The sequence below is a fragment of the Equus caballus genome, chromosome 14, assembly GCF_041296265.1.
Source record: "Equus caballus isolate H_3958 breed thoroughbred chromosome 14, TB-T2T, whole genome shotgun sequence".
Lineage (NCBI taxonomy): Eukaryota > Metazoa > Chordata > Mammalia > Perissodactyla > Equidae > Equus > Equus caballus.
In genome coordinates, this window is record NC_091697.1 from 48,868,614 (window position 1) to 48,885,332 (window position 16,719).

Genomic DNA, 16,719 nt, shown 5'->3' on the forward strand with positions numbered 1-16,719 from the left:
ACTTACATGTACTTTTAAATACTAGAGGCACTCTTAGCATAGCTAAAAGCTCAGCCAGTGGTTCTCACTGAGTAACTGAAATTCACTTTAAGTGGAGTTTGCAGGTTCACTCACTCAGTCTAGTATGTTATTTACACATGTATATATGTCAAGAACATGTAGTTGATTTTACATATAGTGTAAATGTATACTTTATGACTTTGCTATAATATCATGCTTGCCAATGAGTGTTTTCAAGAGCTATATAACTAGGCCTGTAGAAAGAGGTGGTCTTTCTCCAGATAGAGTAAAGCAGATAATGCAAAATTCTATATGTCTTAAAATTTTAACTATCCTCAGATACTGGCCATCCAATCAAAGAGAATTTTTTTTTTTTTAAGATTGGCACCTGAGCTAACATCTGTTGCCCATCTTTTTTTCTTCTTCTTCTTCTCCCCAAAGCCCCCAGTACGTAGTTGTATATTTTAGTTGTGGGTCCTTCCAGTTGTGGCACGTGGGACGCCACCTCAGCATGACCTGATGAGCAGTACCATGTCCACACCTAGGATCTAAACCGGCAAAACCCTGGTCTGCCAAAGGGGAGTGTGCAAACTTACCTGCTTGCCCATGGGCCCAGCCCCAAAGAAAATGTTTTTAAATGTATCTAATGATATGATTTGGGGTAGTATTTAAGAACTGGGCATTTATTGCAAGTATGTATTTTTAACCTTAAGAGGTATTGCTCAACTCAAATATACTCCAAAGCTAAGTAAGGCCAATTGTCTCTAAGGTTAAATTATGCAATTATGTTTGTAATACTCATTACCTACAAAAAAGGAGTCTTCCCTTTCTGAAATTATACACTTTTTTCCCCCATAGAAATGGAAGAATTTAGAACTCTGGGCAAAAAGAACTGCATAAATTAGAATCTTATCCTATAGGATACTCTCACCCAATCTTGGAGAATTGTGGGAAATCACGACCACATTTGGAGACCTGCCTGTTGTCATATAGAGCAGATCTAATGTAATGACTCAGACAATTTGCTTAACTTGTCCTGTTGAAGAAGAAAAATGTATGACAAAGTGTTTAGTCTTTCATCAAGTAGTGCCAAATTTTTCCAAAAAATATAGCATGGTACAGATTATAGCATGAAGAATACTTCACCCAGAATAGCACTGGCCTTACTTTAAAACACTAGCTAGAGCAAGCTTCCTACCCAAATAATGCCCAACTTAAAGCTATCCTCACTAACTATCCACTGATTCATTTTGGGATGTCATGTCACATTCCAACTACTGGTTACCAAATGATGTCAATTTTCATAAATTCCATTTACTTGGAAATGAAAGCTTAAATTATTTCTCAAGCAATTTACTTGTATCTAATGATATGCTTATTTCAAAATAAGAACATTAAGAATGAAACATTTAGAATCAAGCAAAAACATAATTACCTTTTCAAAGATAGTTATAGTAGTTAATGAGAGCTGCTTTTTTCTTTTTAGGATATAGTTAGGATTTGGGGGAAGGAGTGGCAATAACAAGATTTCAAGGTTTATTGGAAATGCCCTAGGGAAGAATTGGTTCATGTGCTTTAATGAATAGATAAGAATGATCTGTCAAGCATAGAGTGTTCGCTTTCAAACAGCCTAAAGAAAGCCTGCAGAATGGTGACCATAAAACCTGAAGAACGAAGTCTGATAGTGTGCAGTTCTGATTTTTTCATCACAGGTAGAAATATTTCTTCTACCACTGTGCACAAAGTTCCTACTCTAGTTAATGAAGAACATTATCTGCTATGGAGCACAATGTCCTGTGTTTGCAAATAAATTAAAATGATTACATACTCAAATAAGGACTAATTAAATACAGAGCTGTTCTCCTAATTTAAAAGCACAAATACTTTCTTGAGCACATTAGGTTCTAAAAATCGGATATTGTGTTTTTTGTGAGCTTAGCCAATTAGGCTTACCTTGCATGTGTAAATCTGGTTTACTTCTGAAACTACCACTAAATCTGCTGATAGCTTGCAGGGTGATTAATTATGCATTAAGGTGTTTTAAATAGCTTTTAAACACTTGCGGCACAAAAGGAATTTTGAAAAATGAGAAAACAAATGAAGTACTCAGTAGAAACATTTAAGATGCTTGTAAATTTATACCTACTTGGCTTACTCTGATTCTCCTAAAAGTAGAGAAAGCATATGGTTATTTCATTTTCTCCCAGGTAAATGTAGTTCAAACAAATGTCTTTGTAAAATTTAATGACACAATTGCTTAATTTTCAGCTTTGTGATCTTTGATTATATTGTAGAACTTGGTAGAATCTTGAGGCAATCAGTGGTCCTAAAAGCCCTGTTGTTTTATGTTTTCATTTTCAAAATGGGAATGTCTTTACTTCCTTTTCCAATTACACACCATCGTTGTGGTAAAAGTAATATCTCTACAGCAATAAAAAGGAATGAATTATTGATAAGAGGTGTCAAGGTGGATGACCCTTGTAAAACATTATGCTAAATAAAAAAGAAAAACAGATACAGAAAACCACATATATGATTCCTTTCGTATGAATTTCTAGAAAAGACAAATCTATAGAGACAACAGATTGCTTGCTCAGAGGTAGAAGTGGGATTGACTGCAAATGAGCAGGAAGGAACTTTCTCAGTGATGATGGTTACACAACTATATGCTTACTAAAATCATTCAAGTGTACACTTAAAATGGGTAGATTTTATGGTATGTAAGTTATATGTCAATTTTTTTAAAAAAGCCTGAGGGAGAATGGGAGCGCAAACTACTAGAACATCAGTATTTTATTTAGAGTTCAAGAGAAGAGAAGGGTTTTAGGATGGATTTTAATAGAGGAGAAAACAATATAGTACTTTTGCCTAGAGGGAAAAGGCGCAGTACCAAGAAAGTGAAATTGCCCTCCCCCCAGGTTTCTCTCCCCGCATAACGCCCTTCAAATAGACTGGTGTGCGTTTTATCAGGCCATCCACACAGGTGCCCTCTTCCTCTCCCCTGCCCCCAGTGGCTTGTGTACACATATGATATTCATGCACATGCCTCTTTTTTTCAAAACAATTTTACTAAGGTAAAATTCGTATAACATGAAATTCACCATTTTAACTATTTTAAAGTGTACAATTTAGTGGTTTTAGTGTATTCACAATGTTGTACAACCATCATCATCACCCAATTTCAGAATATTTCCATCACCCCAAAAAGAAAACATGCCTTTCAATTCTCCAGCTACTCTACCCTACCAACCGCTAATTATTTTCTGTCTCTGGATTTGCTTATTTTGAACATTTATATAAATAGAAGCATAAAATGTGTCCTTTTGTTTCTGGCTTCTTTCACTTAGCATAATGTTTTCAAAGTAATCTTTTTTTTAAAATTTAGTAATCTATTATGGGCATCATATATGCTGAACATTGAAATGTCATTCTTTTTAATAGCAGGGTATGATTTTCTTATATGAGCAGAGTTTAATTTTCTTCAGCAGTCCCTATTGTCAGACGATTGGGATCTTTGTAGCTTTTTTTAATTATAAATAATGCTGCATTGATATTGGCATCCCTCATTAGAGTGTCACATTTGCTTTTAGTAGCACTCAGGTTGATCGTTTAAACTCAGAATTTAAATTCTGAAAACTTCAATAATTTTATTCCGTAATAGTTCTGTTTCGTATGAGCATAGTTTTCTGTGATTTGTTGAAACATGCTGGTCACATCTGTGTTTGTACAAGGCATCACTGTTGTCCTCAGTTATCTCAACGTTTTTATACTACTCTTAAGCAATGGAATGGGAATAATGCTAAAGTATTTTGTCATACCCACACCTCACATTATTCCTACAGTAGAAGGGAAGGCTTCATTCAGAGTGAGCTGCCTTATTTTTTTCCCTTCCCATTTAGAAGAGTCATTCTGACAGTGTCATTTTTAGGTCACTGTTATATAGCTTTTTTAAAAAAAAGATTGACACCTGAGTTAACAACTGTTGCTGATCTTTTTTTTTTTTTTTTTCTGCCTTTTCTCCTCAAATCCCCCCAGTATGTAGTTGTATATTTTTTTAGTTGTGGGTCCTTCTAGCTGTGGTATGCGGGATGCCACCTCAGCGTGGCCTGACGAGCGGTGCCATGTCTGCGCCCAGGATCCAAACCTGTGAAAGCCTGGGCCACCGAAGCGAAGCGTGTGAACTTAACCACTCAGCTACGGGGCTGGTGCCCTTATATAGCTTTTTAAAGAAAATTCTGAAATGTGGTCATTTTTAATTTCTCCTTATGCCCATAGAATTTAGTCCTTTCAGAACATCCCTAACATTTAACTCAATTGTGCTTTAATTGTATCGATGCTGAGGGCTAGACGTAAGATCAGATGTATAGAGTGATCTGGTGGTGGCTGTGCTCAATGAGGGCTTGTTACCCAGTTCTTTTCTATTTAAGTTCCCAAAAGTGAAGTTTTACCAAAGTAGCAGTTAAAAAGAAGATTAAAATCAACATCTAATTCAGACGTGCAAAAATCAGTTTGTTATATAAATTTTTATTAAGCTTTAAAGAGTTGAATTTCTTAATAAAATGATTTAAAAAGCTTGCCTTCTGCTTTCTTTTTTGTTTGGATGGGGTTGTTTGTTTTGAGGGCGTTTATTGGCTTTGGCTTCTAGTATAATGTTCTTTGGCCTGTGAGTAGGCTTGCTTTTTTAATGCACTTTATAAAAAACACTGTTTCTGTACTGCTGAAATTTACCCACTACATGAGCAGGCATATTGAACAACATCCCCTCGCTTACAGGGCAATCCAGATACTCCTTGCATGTCTATGTCCGAGGTCAATTTTTACCATCTCTTCAGACCGTATTCCATTCTGCTTCTGGGCTAGATCGCAGTCTTTCTCACGGGATAACAGAGTTTTGGCTTTTTCTTTTTTTTTCTTTTTTTTTTTTTTATTAATGTTATGATAGATTACAACCTTGTGAGATTTCAGTTGTACATTTTTGTTAGTCGTGTTGTGGGTACACCACTTCCCCCTCCGTACCCTCCCCCCACCCCCCCTTTTCCCTGGTAACCACCGATCAGATCTCCTTCTCAATATACTAATTTCCACCTATGAGTGGAGTCATATAGAGTTCGTCTTTCTCTGACTGACTTATTTCGCTTAACATAATGCCCTCGAGGTCCATCCACATTGTTGTGAATGGGCCAATTTCGAGTTTTGGCTTTTTCTATAAAAGATTCAGTCATTTCTATGCTTTATAAAAGATTACACTGCATCTCTAATGAGGTGAATGGTGTTTAAACATGACTATCTTTGATCATCCACTTTGAACCAAAGTAGAATTTAATATTTGACATGAGTCACACTGATTTTCTGTTTTTATTCATATCACAAAAATAAGAAAGAATCATTAATGAACAAACCAGGCAGCCTCTGCCTTAACCAGGACCCAGCTAGAGGGAGAATGGGAGCTGAGTTGAGAGTATGAAAGTCAAGACTGCGTCAAAGGTGATAGCGAGGAGTCTGGGGCCTTAGAGAATCAGCAGAGGAAAGGTTGCAGATTGTGCTAAGATGTGTTAGGGAATTTGTTTTAACACTTATACTATGTTATATAAACATTGATATAAACATTTTAGGGTATCAAAATAAAGCCTATTTACATGGTGTAAAAGCAGTAAGTACTAAAAAAAGGTAAATCAAACAGCGGAAAGGTATGTTAATTCTTTGAATCAATTTTATAAAGAAACAATTTTAAAGCAGTTTTTAAATATCCATATAACCCAAGGCAATTCGTCCTGATATTAACATGCTTGCAAAACCTCTCAGAAATCCATTTCAGCCTAGGGTGGGGAAATTTTTCTTAACCACTAATTTAAATTGCTCAAGCTGCAATTAGAGCCTGGGTATTCTTGTTCTCTCTTCACTGGAGAGGGGATCAGGTCACCATCCTCCAAGACTAGAACGGGGAACCTGTGGTCCCTGGCCAAGATCTGGAACCACCCTAACAGGCTTCATTTCATCTGTCCCCAGGCTGAGCATGCTCTGGCTGCTGGTACTGTTCCAAAAATAATTTCTTTCACATTGGCAATTATAATATCCTGATTCAGAGCAGAGCATATGCATTGGAATAAAGAGCTATAAAAGAATAGGCAGTTTATTAGCATTTTAAAAAGGAGCAATATAGCTAATGCCCAGGATATGGCTTCTATACCTACCTCTCTGTCTCTATCTTTTTCGTGTCTCACCCTAGTCTTAAACAATAAATAATAATAATAATAAATAATAAATAAATAATAAACAGAAGTTTATTCTATTTGAACTTTAATTGACTCTATAGAAATGAGATGTATTTGTAGCATTTGCTGTGCATATCAAAATTTTGTTGCCCATTCTCAGTTCTTTAACAAAAAAGTAAATGAACTGAACATTTCATCTCTAAGTGATGGGGAAAATATATCAAATATCTTTTTGCAAAGGATACGGGAAGGCATGAGGCCCTTGCTTGAGGTTTTGCTGATTCAGTGACTGGGGAAATGTTTCCCACCCTTGCTCTGTGAGCTTTTCCCACTGAATGCAGTTCCAGGCCATTACGTGCCTACTGTGAACAAAGGCCTGCTTTGGGCTTCCTCCTTATACACTGAATATTCTCTGCTTTCGGGCTTTTCCTTACAATTTACTTTCTTTTTCTGATTGCCCTTAGATGTTTCTAACTCCCTTCCAAATTCTTCACATCTTTCTTTATTAGAGTAGCCCAGATCGGGACATGTATGTTTCATGTATCTGATGATAAGTATATAATGGTGACTTCACATTTACTTCTTTTTCTGTGGCTAAGAATGACATATTTCTTTCACACTTTTGAACTGAGACTGAGAGTGGAAAATACGTATCTTACTACTAGTCCTGGTAATAATTCGGTATCATGTGACATAAATATTTTATTAAATGGTGGAATTAATGACTAGACGCTCTTTTCTAGACCTCTTGAATTGATTGAAAGAAATTTTAATTATATCTTAGAAAGAAAACGTGATTTTGCCCCAATAACTCCTAATGTAATTTTGGCTTTTAGATATCTTGTCCTTCTAGTCTAATTGCATTGAAAAATATTATTAGGTAGGCATATCACCCACAGGACAAAGTTTGATACTCTACCATTAGAGTAATTCCTTCTTTTTGGTTCATCAGTACCCCTCTCAATCTTATAAAATTAACCTAATTCACTCTAAGGTACCAAAGATTTTCATCTATACTAGCACTGGCCTCCTGGTGTATAACATGACTCTTCTCAAAAAGTCCAGTAGCCATTTCCTTACTTCAATAACTAAAGTGTCTTGGACCAAATAAAAGCTGTGCTGCTCTTGAGGGAAGCAATTATGTCCATTTCAGCAACATAAGAAGTGCAGGAAAAACCAGCATGGCTCTCAAAAGGCAATGCCTATAAAGGAAATAGAGTTTTCTGAGTTCTTTATTAATAAATTTGACTTTTATACCTATCATATGCAATGTATGCAATAAGATAAAGAGTATAATATAATAAATATCCATGTACCCTGCCTCTAGATTGAAATGTAAAAACATTATTAAATATGGTGGAAATACCCTGTTTTTTACCCTACCTGCAGCCGATGTCTTCACAGAAGTTAATAATATTCTGAATTTTAGGTTCATCACTCTCAGCATTTCTTTCTATTTTTACTACGTATGTGTCTATCCTTAAACAATGTAGTATTATTTAGCATGTTTTTGACTTTTATATAAATGACATCACACTGTGTTATTCTTCTGTAATTTTGCTATTTTTACTCAAAAGTTTGTGAGATTCAGCTATGTGAATCCTTGTGAAGCCCTGTTTACTAGTACGTAGTATTCCATTAATATATTGCAATGTACTGGACCATTTTCCTACTGACGGCCCTTAAGTTTGTCTCCATTTTCTCGCTTTTACAAACGATGTTCTATGAGCAGTCCTAGGCATGTCTTCTTGTGTACTCGTTGCAAGGGTTTTCCTCGGGACCCACATAGGGCTGAAGTGCCACATCTTTTCCTTTATGGTTTTCATCTGTCTTATCCCAAAGCCATGAAAGCAGCCTTGATCTTTTCTTCTAAGGATTTTAAAGTTTTGCTTTTCACATTTAAATTTTTTTATCCACCTGGTATATGAAGTAGGGATCCAATTTTGGTTTTTACCATACGCATCACCAGTTGTACCGCCATTTATTTGTCTACCAGGGGAAGGTACTGTTAAGATAACCATAAGCCATTTTTCTAGGTTAGTCCTAAAAAGAATGGAAGGAAAAAAAGAACTCCTCTTTTTTCCCCTTTAAAGAAAGTAATCTCTCTTTAAAAATTTGTCTACCTTTTCCCCCTTCCTCTAGACTCAGTCTCTCAGGTCTCACCTACGTGGAATCAGCTTAATTAATAGAAAGTATATTATACAACTTAGAGGAAGCAGTGCCTTGGGACGGTAAGACTTCCTATCGTAAACCAGAGGTCAGTAAACTTTTCAAGGGACAGATAAATATTTAAGGCTTTGCAGGCTAAGAGGGAAAATAAATTATGTATATTATGTTTAATATTTATATCATGTAGTATATATGCATCATATGGTATATATATTGCTATTTAAATATCAAGAGGGAAAATACATTTTCACAAAATTTTTACTGACAAAATTAAAAAGATAATAATTGGGTATAATTTTTGATCATGCAGGTCTACTAATGTGTAGAACAGAATTCTTCCTGATTATCTAGTTTAGTTTATTCCTTCTAATAACCTGATGAGGTAGGTATTGTTAATCCCTACATTTCATTCATGAGAAAAATGAAGGTCACACAAGGTTACCTGCTGGCAAATATTAAAGCCATCATTCGTGCCTGACTCCAGAGCTGTCCTCTTGACTTCGAAATAATTTTCAGAGGGGAGTTCGTATTGTCTTATTTTAAAGATGAAGAAATGGGGCCAGCACCGTGGCCAAATGGTTAAGTTGGCGCGCTCAGCTGCGGCGGCCCAGGGTTTTGCTGGTTCGGATCCTGGATGTGGACATGGAGCCACTCATCAGGCCACATTGAGGCGGCGTCCCACATGCCACAACTAGAAGGACCTGCGACTAAGATATACAACTATGTACCAGGGGGAATTCAGGGAGATAAAACAGAAAGAAAAAAAAAAGATGAAGAAATGGAAGCTCAAAGAGGGCCGTGTCTGTCTAGTTTCAAAGCCACGCTCTTTCCCTTCTCTGCTATGTCAAGACTTCCAGTAATCTCCAAATCACAGATAATAGCTGCAATTAGGAAATCACGTCCCAAATTATGTTACCATTTTAACCAAAATATTTTAATACAGAAATCAACCAACAGCTGTACACTTTTTTTACTTTAATTATAAAAGTTATAAATGGACATATTGAAAAAAATTCATACGATCCAGAAGGGTATTTAGTGAAAGGTAAAGAGTGAAATTTATCCATTCATTTTTTTTTCTCCTCTCCTATTGCTCTCTCAGTGTTTCTCTCTTATCTTTCTCTCTATTTTTCTCCCTTTTAATCTCCCTCCCCTTTGGGGGTGTTATATTACAAGAGCTGCTGAGGAATGAATAAAGCAGCACATGCCCAAGGGTATAATTAAGATTCCAGAGAAATAAAGGTGCTGTTGTGGACCAAGTACAATGGGACTCTCAAAGCTGATATAAATTCTTTTAATGGATGAATGGTTTTCAGTTTCCTGGCATCAAATCAATGTTCAACAAGTGTTTACTAAGTGGCTACTATATGGCAGATTCTGTGAGAGAAAACAGATGGAAACCGCTACCTCTGCCTTCAAGGAGCTAGTAAAATTCTCACAAGCTAGTGAAATTCTAACCATCAAAGCAAACTAGAGAGAGTGAAGAGAAAGCCAGAGTACACCTCCAGGGCAAAGTCTGTCATCATAGCTCTGGCACCCATACATCCGTTATTCAGAAAGTTGCCAATTAAGCAATAATAGCAATTCCCAGTTGAATGGAGCATTTGATTAGGCGATCAATCTGATTAGCTTTAAGCTTAAGATAAAACGAATTGACAAAAGATAATCACTATTGATGTGCTTGGCTTCAAATACACATTTAAAAACATAGAGTGAAATCAACAACTAAAATGTACTTGTCACATACCAGGTTCCAGGCACCCTGCCAGACATGTTCGCATGCCTATCTCATTTAAAGATGACAACAATCTGGTGAGGTAGGTGTTATTATTGTCACTGTTTTAGATTATTTTAAAGATTCAAAGTATTTGCCCTACTGTTACACAGTTAATAACGAGTGTAGCCCTGGTTTGACCTAGAGAGTAGTTATGAAAACTTGAAAATGTGGTGACATTTGAAAAGGATTCATACTGACTTATAATTTATTTTCAACCCTAAGAGCAAACTAGGAAAAATAAATCATAGACACAGCATTGAATTGATAAATGAATTCAATTTTTGCCTCATCTCCCAAAAGGATTTTTTTGGCAAGAAACCAGAAGCTGAGCTCTCTCTCTGAGGTTTGGATTAGTGAATGTGGTTCAGTTCTGAAATGAACTAGAGATGTCTGCCTCTAGTTCTAAATTCTACATCACATGAGAACACGAAGTTCTGTCCCTATCAGGTGTTACTCACTTTGTTTCACGGGCTCCTGGAGAACTCCTCTGGGCACTGCAGTTATGTTGTAGATACAGTTATGTATGTGTTATGTATATCTTCCCCACATGGAAGGGCCAAGAAGAAGTGGAAAGTGCTTGGGAGAAGGGCAAAAAAAAACAGATTCTAGAGCCAGCCCTGATGGTCCAGTGGTTAAAGTTCCACACTCTGAGCCTTTCAGCGGCCTGGGTTCATTTCCCGGTCGGGGAACCACACCACCCGTCTTGTCAGTTGCCATGCTGCGACGGCAGCTCACATAGAAGAACTAGAAGGACTTACAACTAGGATATACAACCGTGCACTGGGGCTTTGGGGAGAAAAAGAAAAAAGAAGATTGGCAAGAGAAGTTAGCTCAGGGTGAATCCTTCCCTGCATTAAAAAAAAAAAAAATCACAAGCATTTAAAAAAAAAAATTTCTACCTCCAGCTCTGGCGCTTACTCATCATATGGCTTTGAACAAAGCTGTTTTAGACTACCTGTAAAATGGGCATAAAAATAGTTTCTCTGCTCATTTCACTGAACCAGAGGATCAAAAGAGACCATTTATGTGAAATGGCTTTACGAAGTCCAAAGGGCTACATGCATGCAGGGCACTGTTTTTCAGATAACAAACCTAGCTACATGCCGCTGGACTGGCTGCATGAACCTGGAGTTGGGAGAAAGTCAGAGCCCACGCGAGCTTCTGAAGCAGAGATCTGTTCTCGTTCACACCAAGACAAAGAACGGGTTAGTTCAGCTGTATTCAGAAGTCCCTCTCAAACTCTCCACATTTGAAATTGCTATTTGTCAGGAGAAAATACAGTGGTGAAGAGCCCAGTCTTTGTAATCTGAACAGTTAGAGCCCCAAAGCCAGCTTCCCCACTAGAATCTCGGCCTCAGTTTTCTCATCTGCAAGACAGTTGTAACTACAGCATTTGTGTAGGAGGCTCTGTGGATTAACTGAGCAAAAGAATGCCAGCGACTTAGGATGGTGCCTTGTAAACCGAAAGCAGACCATAGGAAGTAGGTGGTGGATATTATTACGGAGAGTAGGAGGTTTAGCAACGGTAGTGCAGCAATATCGTGAGGGAGCCTGAACAATTTTTTTCTTACAATTGTGAATATCATTACTCGAGACCTAATTTACATTTATTGTGCCTAAACATTGGACCAGTCGTCTTGCATTTAATTTTCACTTATTTTTGCTCAGCGAGGGATATTAATTTTAAAAAAGTGGGGCCGGCGCCATGGCGGAGTGGTTAAGTTCGTGCTCTGTGCTTCAGCGGCCCAGGGTTTCACCAGTTCAAATCCTGGGCGTGGACATGGCACCGCTCATCAAGCCATGCTGAGGCGGCGTCCCACATGCCACAACTAGAAGGACCCACAACTAAAAATACACAACTATGTACCAGGGGCCTTTGGGAGAAAAAGGAAAAGTAAAATCTTAAAAAAAAAAAAAACATTATCTCTAAACAGATTTTTCCCCTTTTGTGCCAGACGTATATTTCCTTTTGTTTACATATAATTCATTATTATGTGGACCTAGGAGCATCTATGCCAGTCAAATGATATGAATCCTGATCACAGCTTTCATTCTGTAGAACTGACTTAAAAGTCACATAATGTTTTGCACCTCACTGCAAAGATTTTTTAAAAAACATGCTTGGCATTTATTACTTAACATTTCCTTAATGAGATTTATCCAATTTGACTCAAATAAAACAAGCGCCTGCTTACTCAACTTGATATACACATCTGAAAATAAGTTTGATGAGATCCACTATTGGAATTTTTTTTGTTTCATGAGGTTAATACAGTTGAAGAATAACATAAATGGTTAAAAATCCTAAAGTGTAATTTCAAGGAATGTCAACAAGCCTATATTTATTGTAATAGTTCTTGGGCAATATCTCATTTCCACTTAGCTTCAGAGCTGTAAATAGTTCTAATTTGTTTTCTTTGTACGCTTACTGGATTAATTACAGTAGAACAAGCCAAGCGATATTATTGTAGCAGTTGGCTAAACTTGACACAAACATGGTAATTAAAATGATTGCTTTTTAATTTCTCCCCTTTTCAGTAGTTTAATGAGCTGAATCTACAGTGTTATAAGCCTTAAAGAATTTGATTTGAGAATCACTGGGCTTTTCTGTCAATGTGTTTTCATTATTGACAGTGGGTTTCAGTGTTGTTCTGTGTTGTCAAGAGTTTCCTTCAGGGCCGGCCCGGTGGCGCAGTGGTTAAGAGCGCACATTTTGCTTCCACGGCCTGGGGTTCGCCGGTTCGGATGCTGGTGCAGACATGGCACCGCTTGGCAAGCCATGCTGTGGTAGACGTCCCACATATAAAGTAGAGGAAGATGGGCATGGATGTTAGCTTAAGGCCAGTCTTCCTCAGTGTAAAGAGGAGGATTGGCAACAGTTAGCTCAGGGCTAATCTTCCTCAAAAAAAAAGTTTCCTTCAGAAAGGAAACACCTGGGGCCTGCTTCCATGTGATATCTACTTAGTAAACAAGTGTATTGTTTCCATCATATTTCAGCACCGTAGAAGAATCACGTTTCCATTTACCCATCCAAATTGATGCTGGTAACACACAAACACAAACACACACACACACACACACACATCCTTGATAAAGAAACTGTTTCCTCTGCCACCCGTAAAAGTCACTATGTTTATTTCAACATGTCCTCCAATGAGCTATTCGGTGCCTCAGCATTACCCAAGGCCACGATTGTGCTCAGCTCCTCCCCGATCCTGTCCGTCTCTTGTGTCTAGATGTCTGATTACATCTGGAAAGGTAGTGTTTTTGTCAATGTACGAGAAAAGGGCCACTGGGAAGCAAGGAAGTGAAAAATGGCTACTGCCAAAGATATAGTCCTTTCATCCTAAAAAAGTTTCCTGAGCCGTTCTTGGTCCTCCCGTTATGTTCCTTCATGGTTTGCCAATTAACTTTTCCCAGTGCTCAGGGGTCACTGATCTGGACAGCATCCTTTGGTTTCCCCTCCCACTGATTCCCAGCAAAGCTGTTATAGATGCACTGTACTGCCTTTTCTATTTTCCCTTAGTGGCTGGGTTGCTTTGTGAGAATTTGATGCACAGGTTTAAACAACCTCTTTACAAAGTGGAGACAAGGCAAAAATAGAAGGGAAAAAGTACACTCAAATGGATTTTTGTTGCTTTTGAGAATTTTAAAATGGAGCACAACTGAGAGCCAGGAATATTTTATCCCCTCTGTGTGTCTCAGAAGGATTTTCCACTTCATATCTGACTTTGAACAACTCTCTATATAGTCTACATTTAAAACGTCAAGTAATTTCACCTGGCCTTTAGTAAAGAGGGGCTCAACTGAAAACGGGAGACGTTTCTCACCTGCAACTTTCTCCAGTGTTCCCAGCACTTTTTGAAGTAGCGAATGTTCCTCAGAACTCAATTCTGGGCCCTCGGTTTTCTGTCTTTACATCCTGCCCTCCAAGGCAGTTCGCCAGCTCTTACAGATTCAGTTCGTGCCTCCATGTTGGAGATATCGAAATGTATATCCTAAACACTGACTTCCCAGCCATGCTCCGGTCCCTATCAGCAATTGCCTGCTGGACATCGTTAAGATGTCCCATTGTCGCTTCATACTCAACATACACACAATGCATGGAACTCATCTTCTCTCTTCCTGTCTCCTTTGCTCTTAGAAGTTGCCTCTCCACAATCCACAATCCTCTCTCTCTCTCTGCCCATCTCCATCTCTCTCTTACAGCCATTCCAGTAAGGATCGAAACTGCAGAGTCACCCTTTGATGTCTTCTTTCCCCAGCTTCTTCCATCTATGTACTGGATGAGTCTTCTGTCATCTTTCATGTGTCCCTTGTGCTTCCTTCTTCTACAATACTATGACTAATCATCCAGGTTTACACAAACATTTATTCAACCAATGCTTTTCAGTCATCTACACCTTGCCAGGCACTGTAGTAGCCACACTGAGGATTTGTTGTTGGCAAAGAAATTGCCATGGCGATTATCATAGCAACTGCCCCTGAGTTATTACAACACTCTCTTAATTGGTATTTTGGAAGCCAACGTCTCTCCCTCTCCAATCCATTGGGCCACAAATTAACCTTCCTAAATACAACTTTGATAATATTTTTCTAAATATCATGTATTTAACTATCACTAACTTTGCTATATATGTTATGATCTAAAACCTTTAGGACTCTGCATGTAGAGCATCACACGCCACCCAGCTGCATTTTGAATCATGGCTGTGTGTCCACTAGCAAAATGGAATACCATCTCACCTTCCTCTGCCAGCCTTATTTCCTGCAAACACTGCAGTGGACCAACCCCCTTGGGGACAAGGGGCAGGGGCTTAGAGTCCCATACTGCCAGGAGCCAGAATCTCTGGGGAAGATTAGTGTCCAGGCTAATGAGGTCCAGAGATTAACATCCCAGTGGAACAAGTTAGCACCATTTAGTGCCAAAACCACTGTCTATGCCCATAATGCCAGCTGTATATCTGAAAAATATTTATGGGAAACTTGTAAATAGATTGGTGCAGGTCAACCACACTCTGGTCTTAGTAGATATCAGGGAAAAGCCCCCTGATGAAGTGACATCCATTTCTTTATGTTTAGAGTATGTCCTCTTTTTAATTATTACAGAAGCAATGCATACATATAATAAATCAGTTCGAACAGTACAAAAGTATATAAAGTAGAAATTGAAAGTCCCTCATATGACCTCCACCCCCACAGATGACCAGATATGAGGAGAGCCTGTTGCAATGACATTTTCACTATACTTTTCAGTCTCCTTTGTCATTTCAACATCTCTCTTCTAAGCACCCCTGTAACAAAAGTAGAAATGAAAACCCAATATAGCTTGACGTTTTATTCCAAATTTCTGCTCTCAGTGGCATTCCCAAAACTAGGAGAAAATGTGGAACCAGGGAGGGTACCTGGACCCTTCAGTGACCAGGGTACACCAGGATGGCAATGATTAAGCTCGTGACACACCCCAATTTAAGTCTGCCACTAGCATGGATGCTCTTTGACCACTAGGTGGTTCCGTAACCTATCTGATGCAGCTCCCACTTACTGGCTGAAGTGAAGAACAGAAACATTTAGGGTGGGATTCTCGTCCCCACACCCTCCCCATGTTTCTGTCTTAATTTTCACCCACTCCTCTACGTCCAGATAGAATTTGATCATGAAGTCAATATGCACATTTTCACTGAGGCTGCTGTGTGTTTCCTGTTGGAGAAGAAAAGAAAGCAATTTCCTCCACCAGGTCAGGCTCAAGCAGTGAGGCTGCAGGCTGTTTTCTAACTCTGGAGATGATTCCTGGTTGCAGCAGGAACGGAAATCTTCTCATGCTTCATCGATGGCTCCACATCTACGGCATTCATGCTTTCAACACACACTCACTGGTGTCTAGTATTATATTCAGGGAGCTTGCTGGGTACAGAAGATAGAGAAAGACTGGGGTATCTAGTCCTTGAGAGCTTAACAGTCATTTGGAGCAACAAACAAGTTGCTCGCCCAGCACCCATCCTCCTTTCTCCTGGATCTCAATTTTCCTCTGGGGATCACCTCCTGTCCCTCCCTCAGTCCGTGGGTATCAGGTGTCTGACTCCACTTCTGACTTCCAGGTGGGGCATGCGACTCTGTCCTGGCCTGAACATTGCATCCCTGCTTACACTGATTGGTTCAGGGACAAGCATGTGGTCTGATCCGATGAGATGCAACCTGGGGAGTTTTGCTGGATCTACTGAGAAACGAACTGTTTCTTTTTTTGTGTTGGTCTTGAACCTGGGAGTATGTAAGCCTGAATCTATTGGCAGCCATCTTGCCGTCACATGAAGTCTGAGAATGAAGCTGGTGTGGAGGAAAGCAGAGGTAAGAGATAGAAAGAGACTGGGCCCTGATGATGGCGTTTGAGTCCTTGAATCAAAGAATACCTAAAGCCAGATTACTCCTGAAAGTGTCAGTAGATTTCCACTTTCCTTGATCTTGTCTGAATCAGATTTTCTGTCACTTGCACCAGATGTAATAAATAATATATATGTACTAATAAATCATAAAGAGATAATTACAATGCAATGTGATATGATG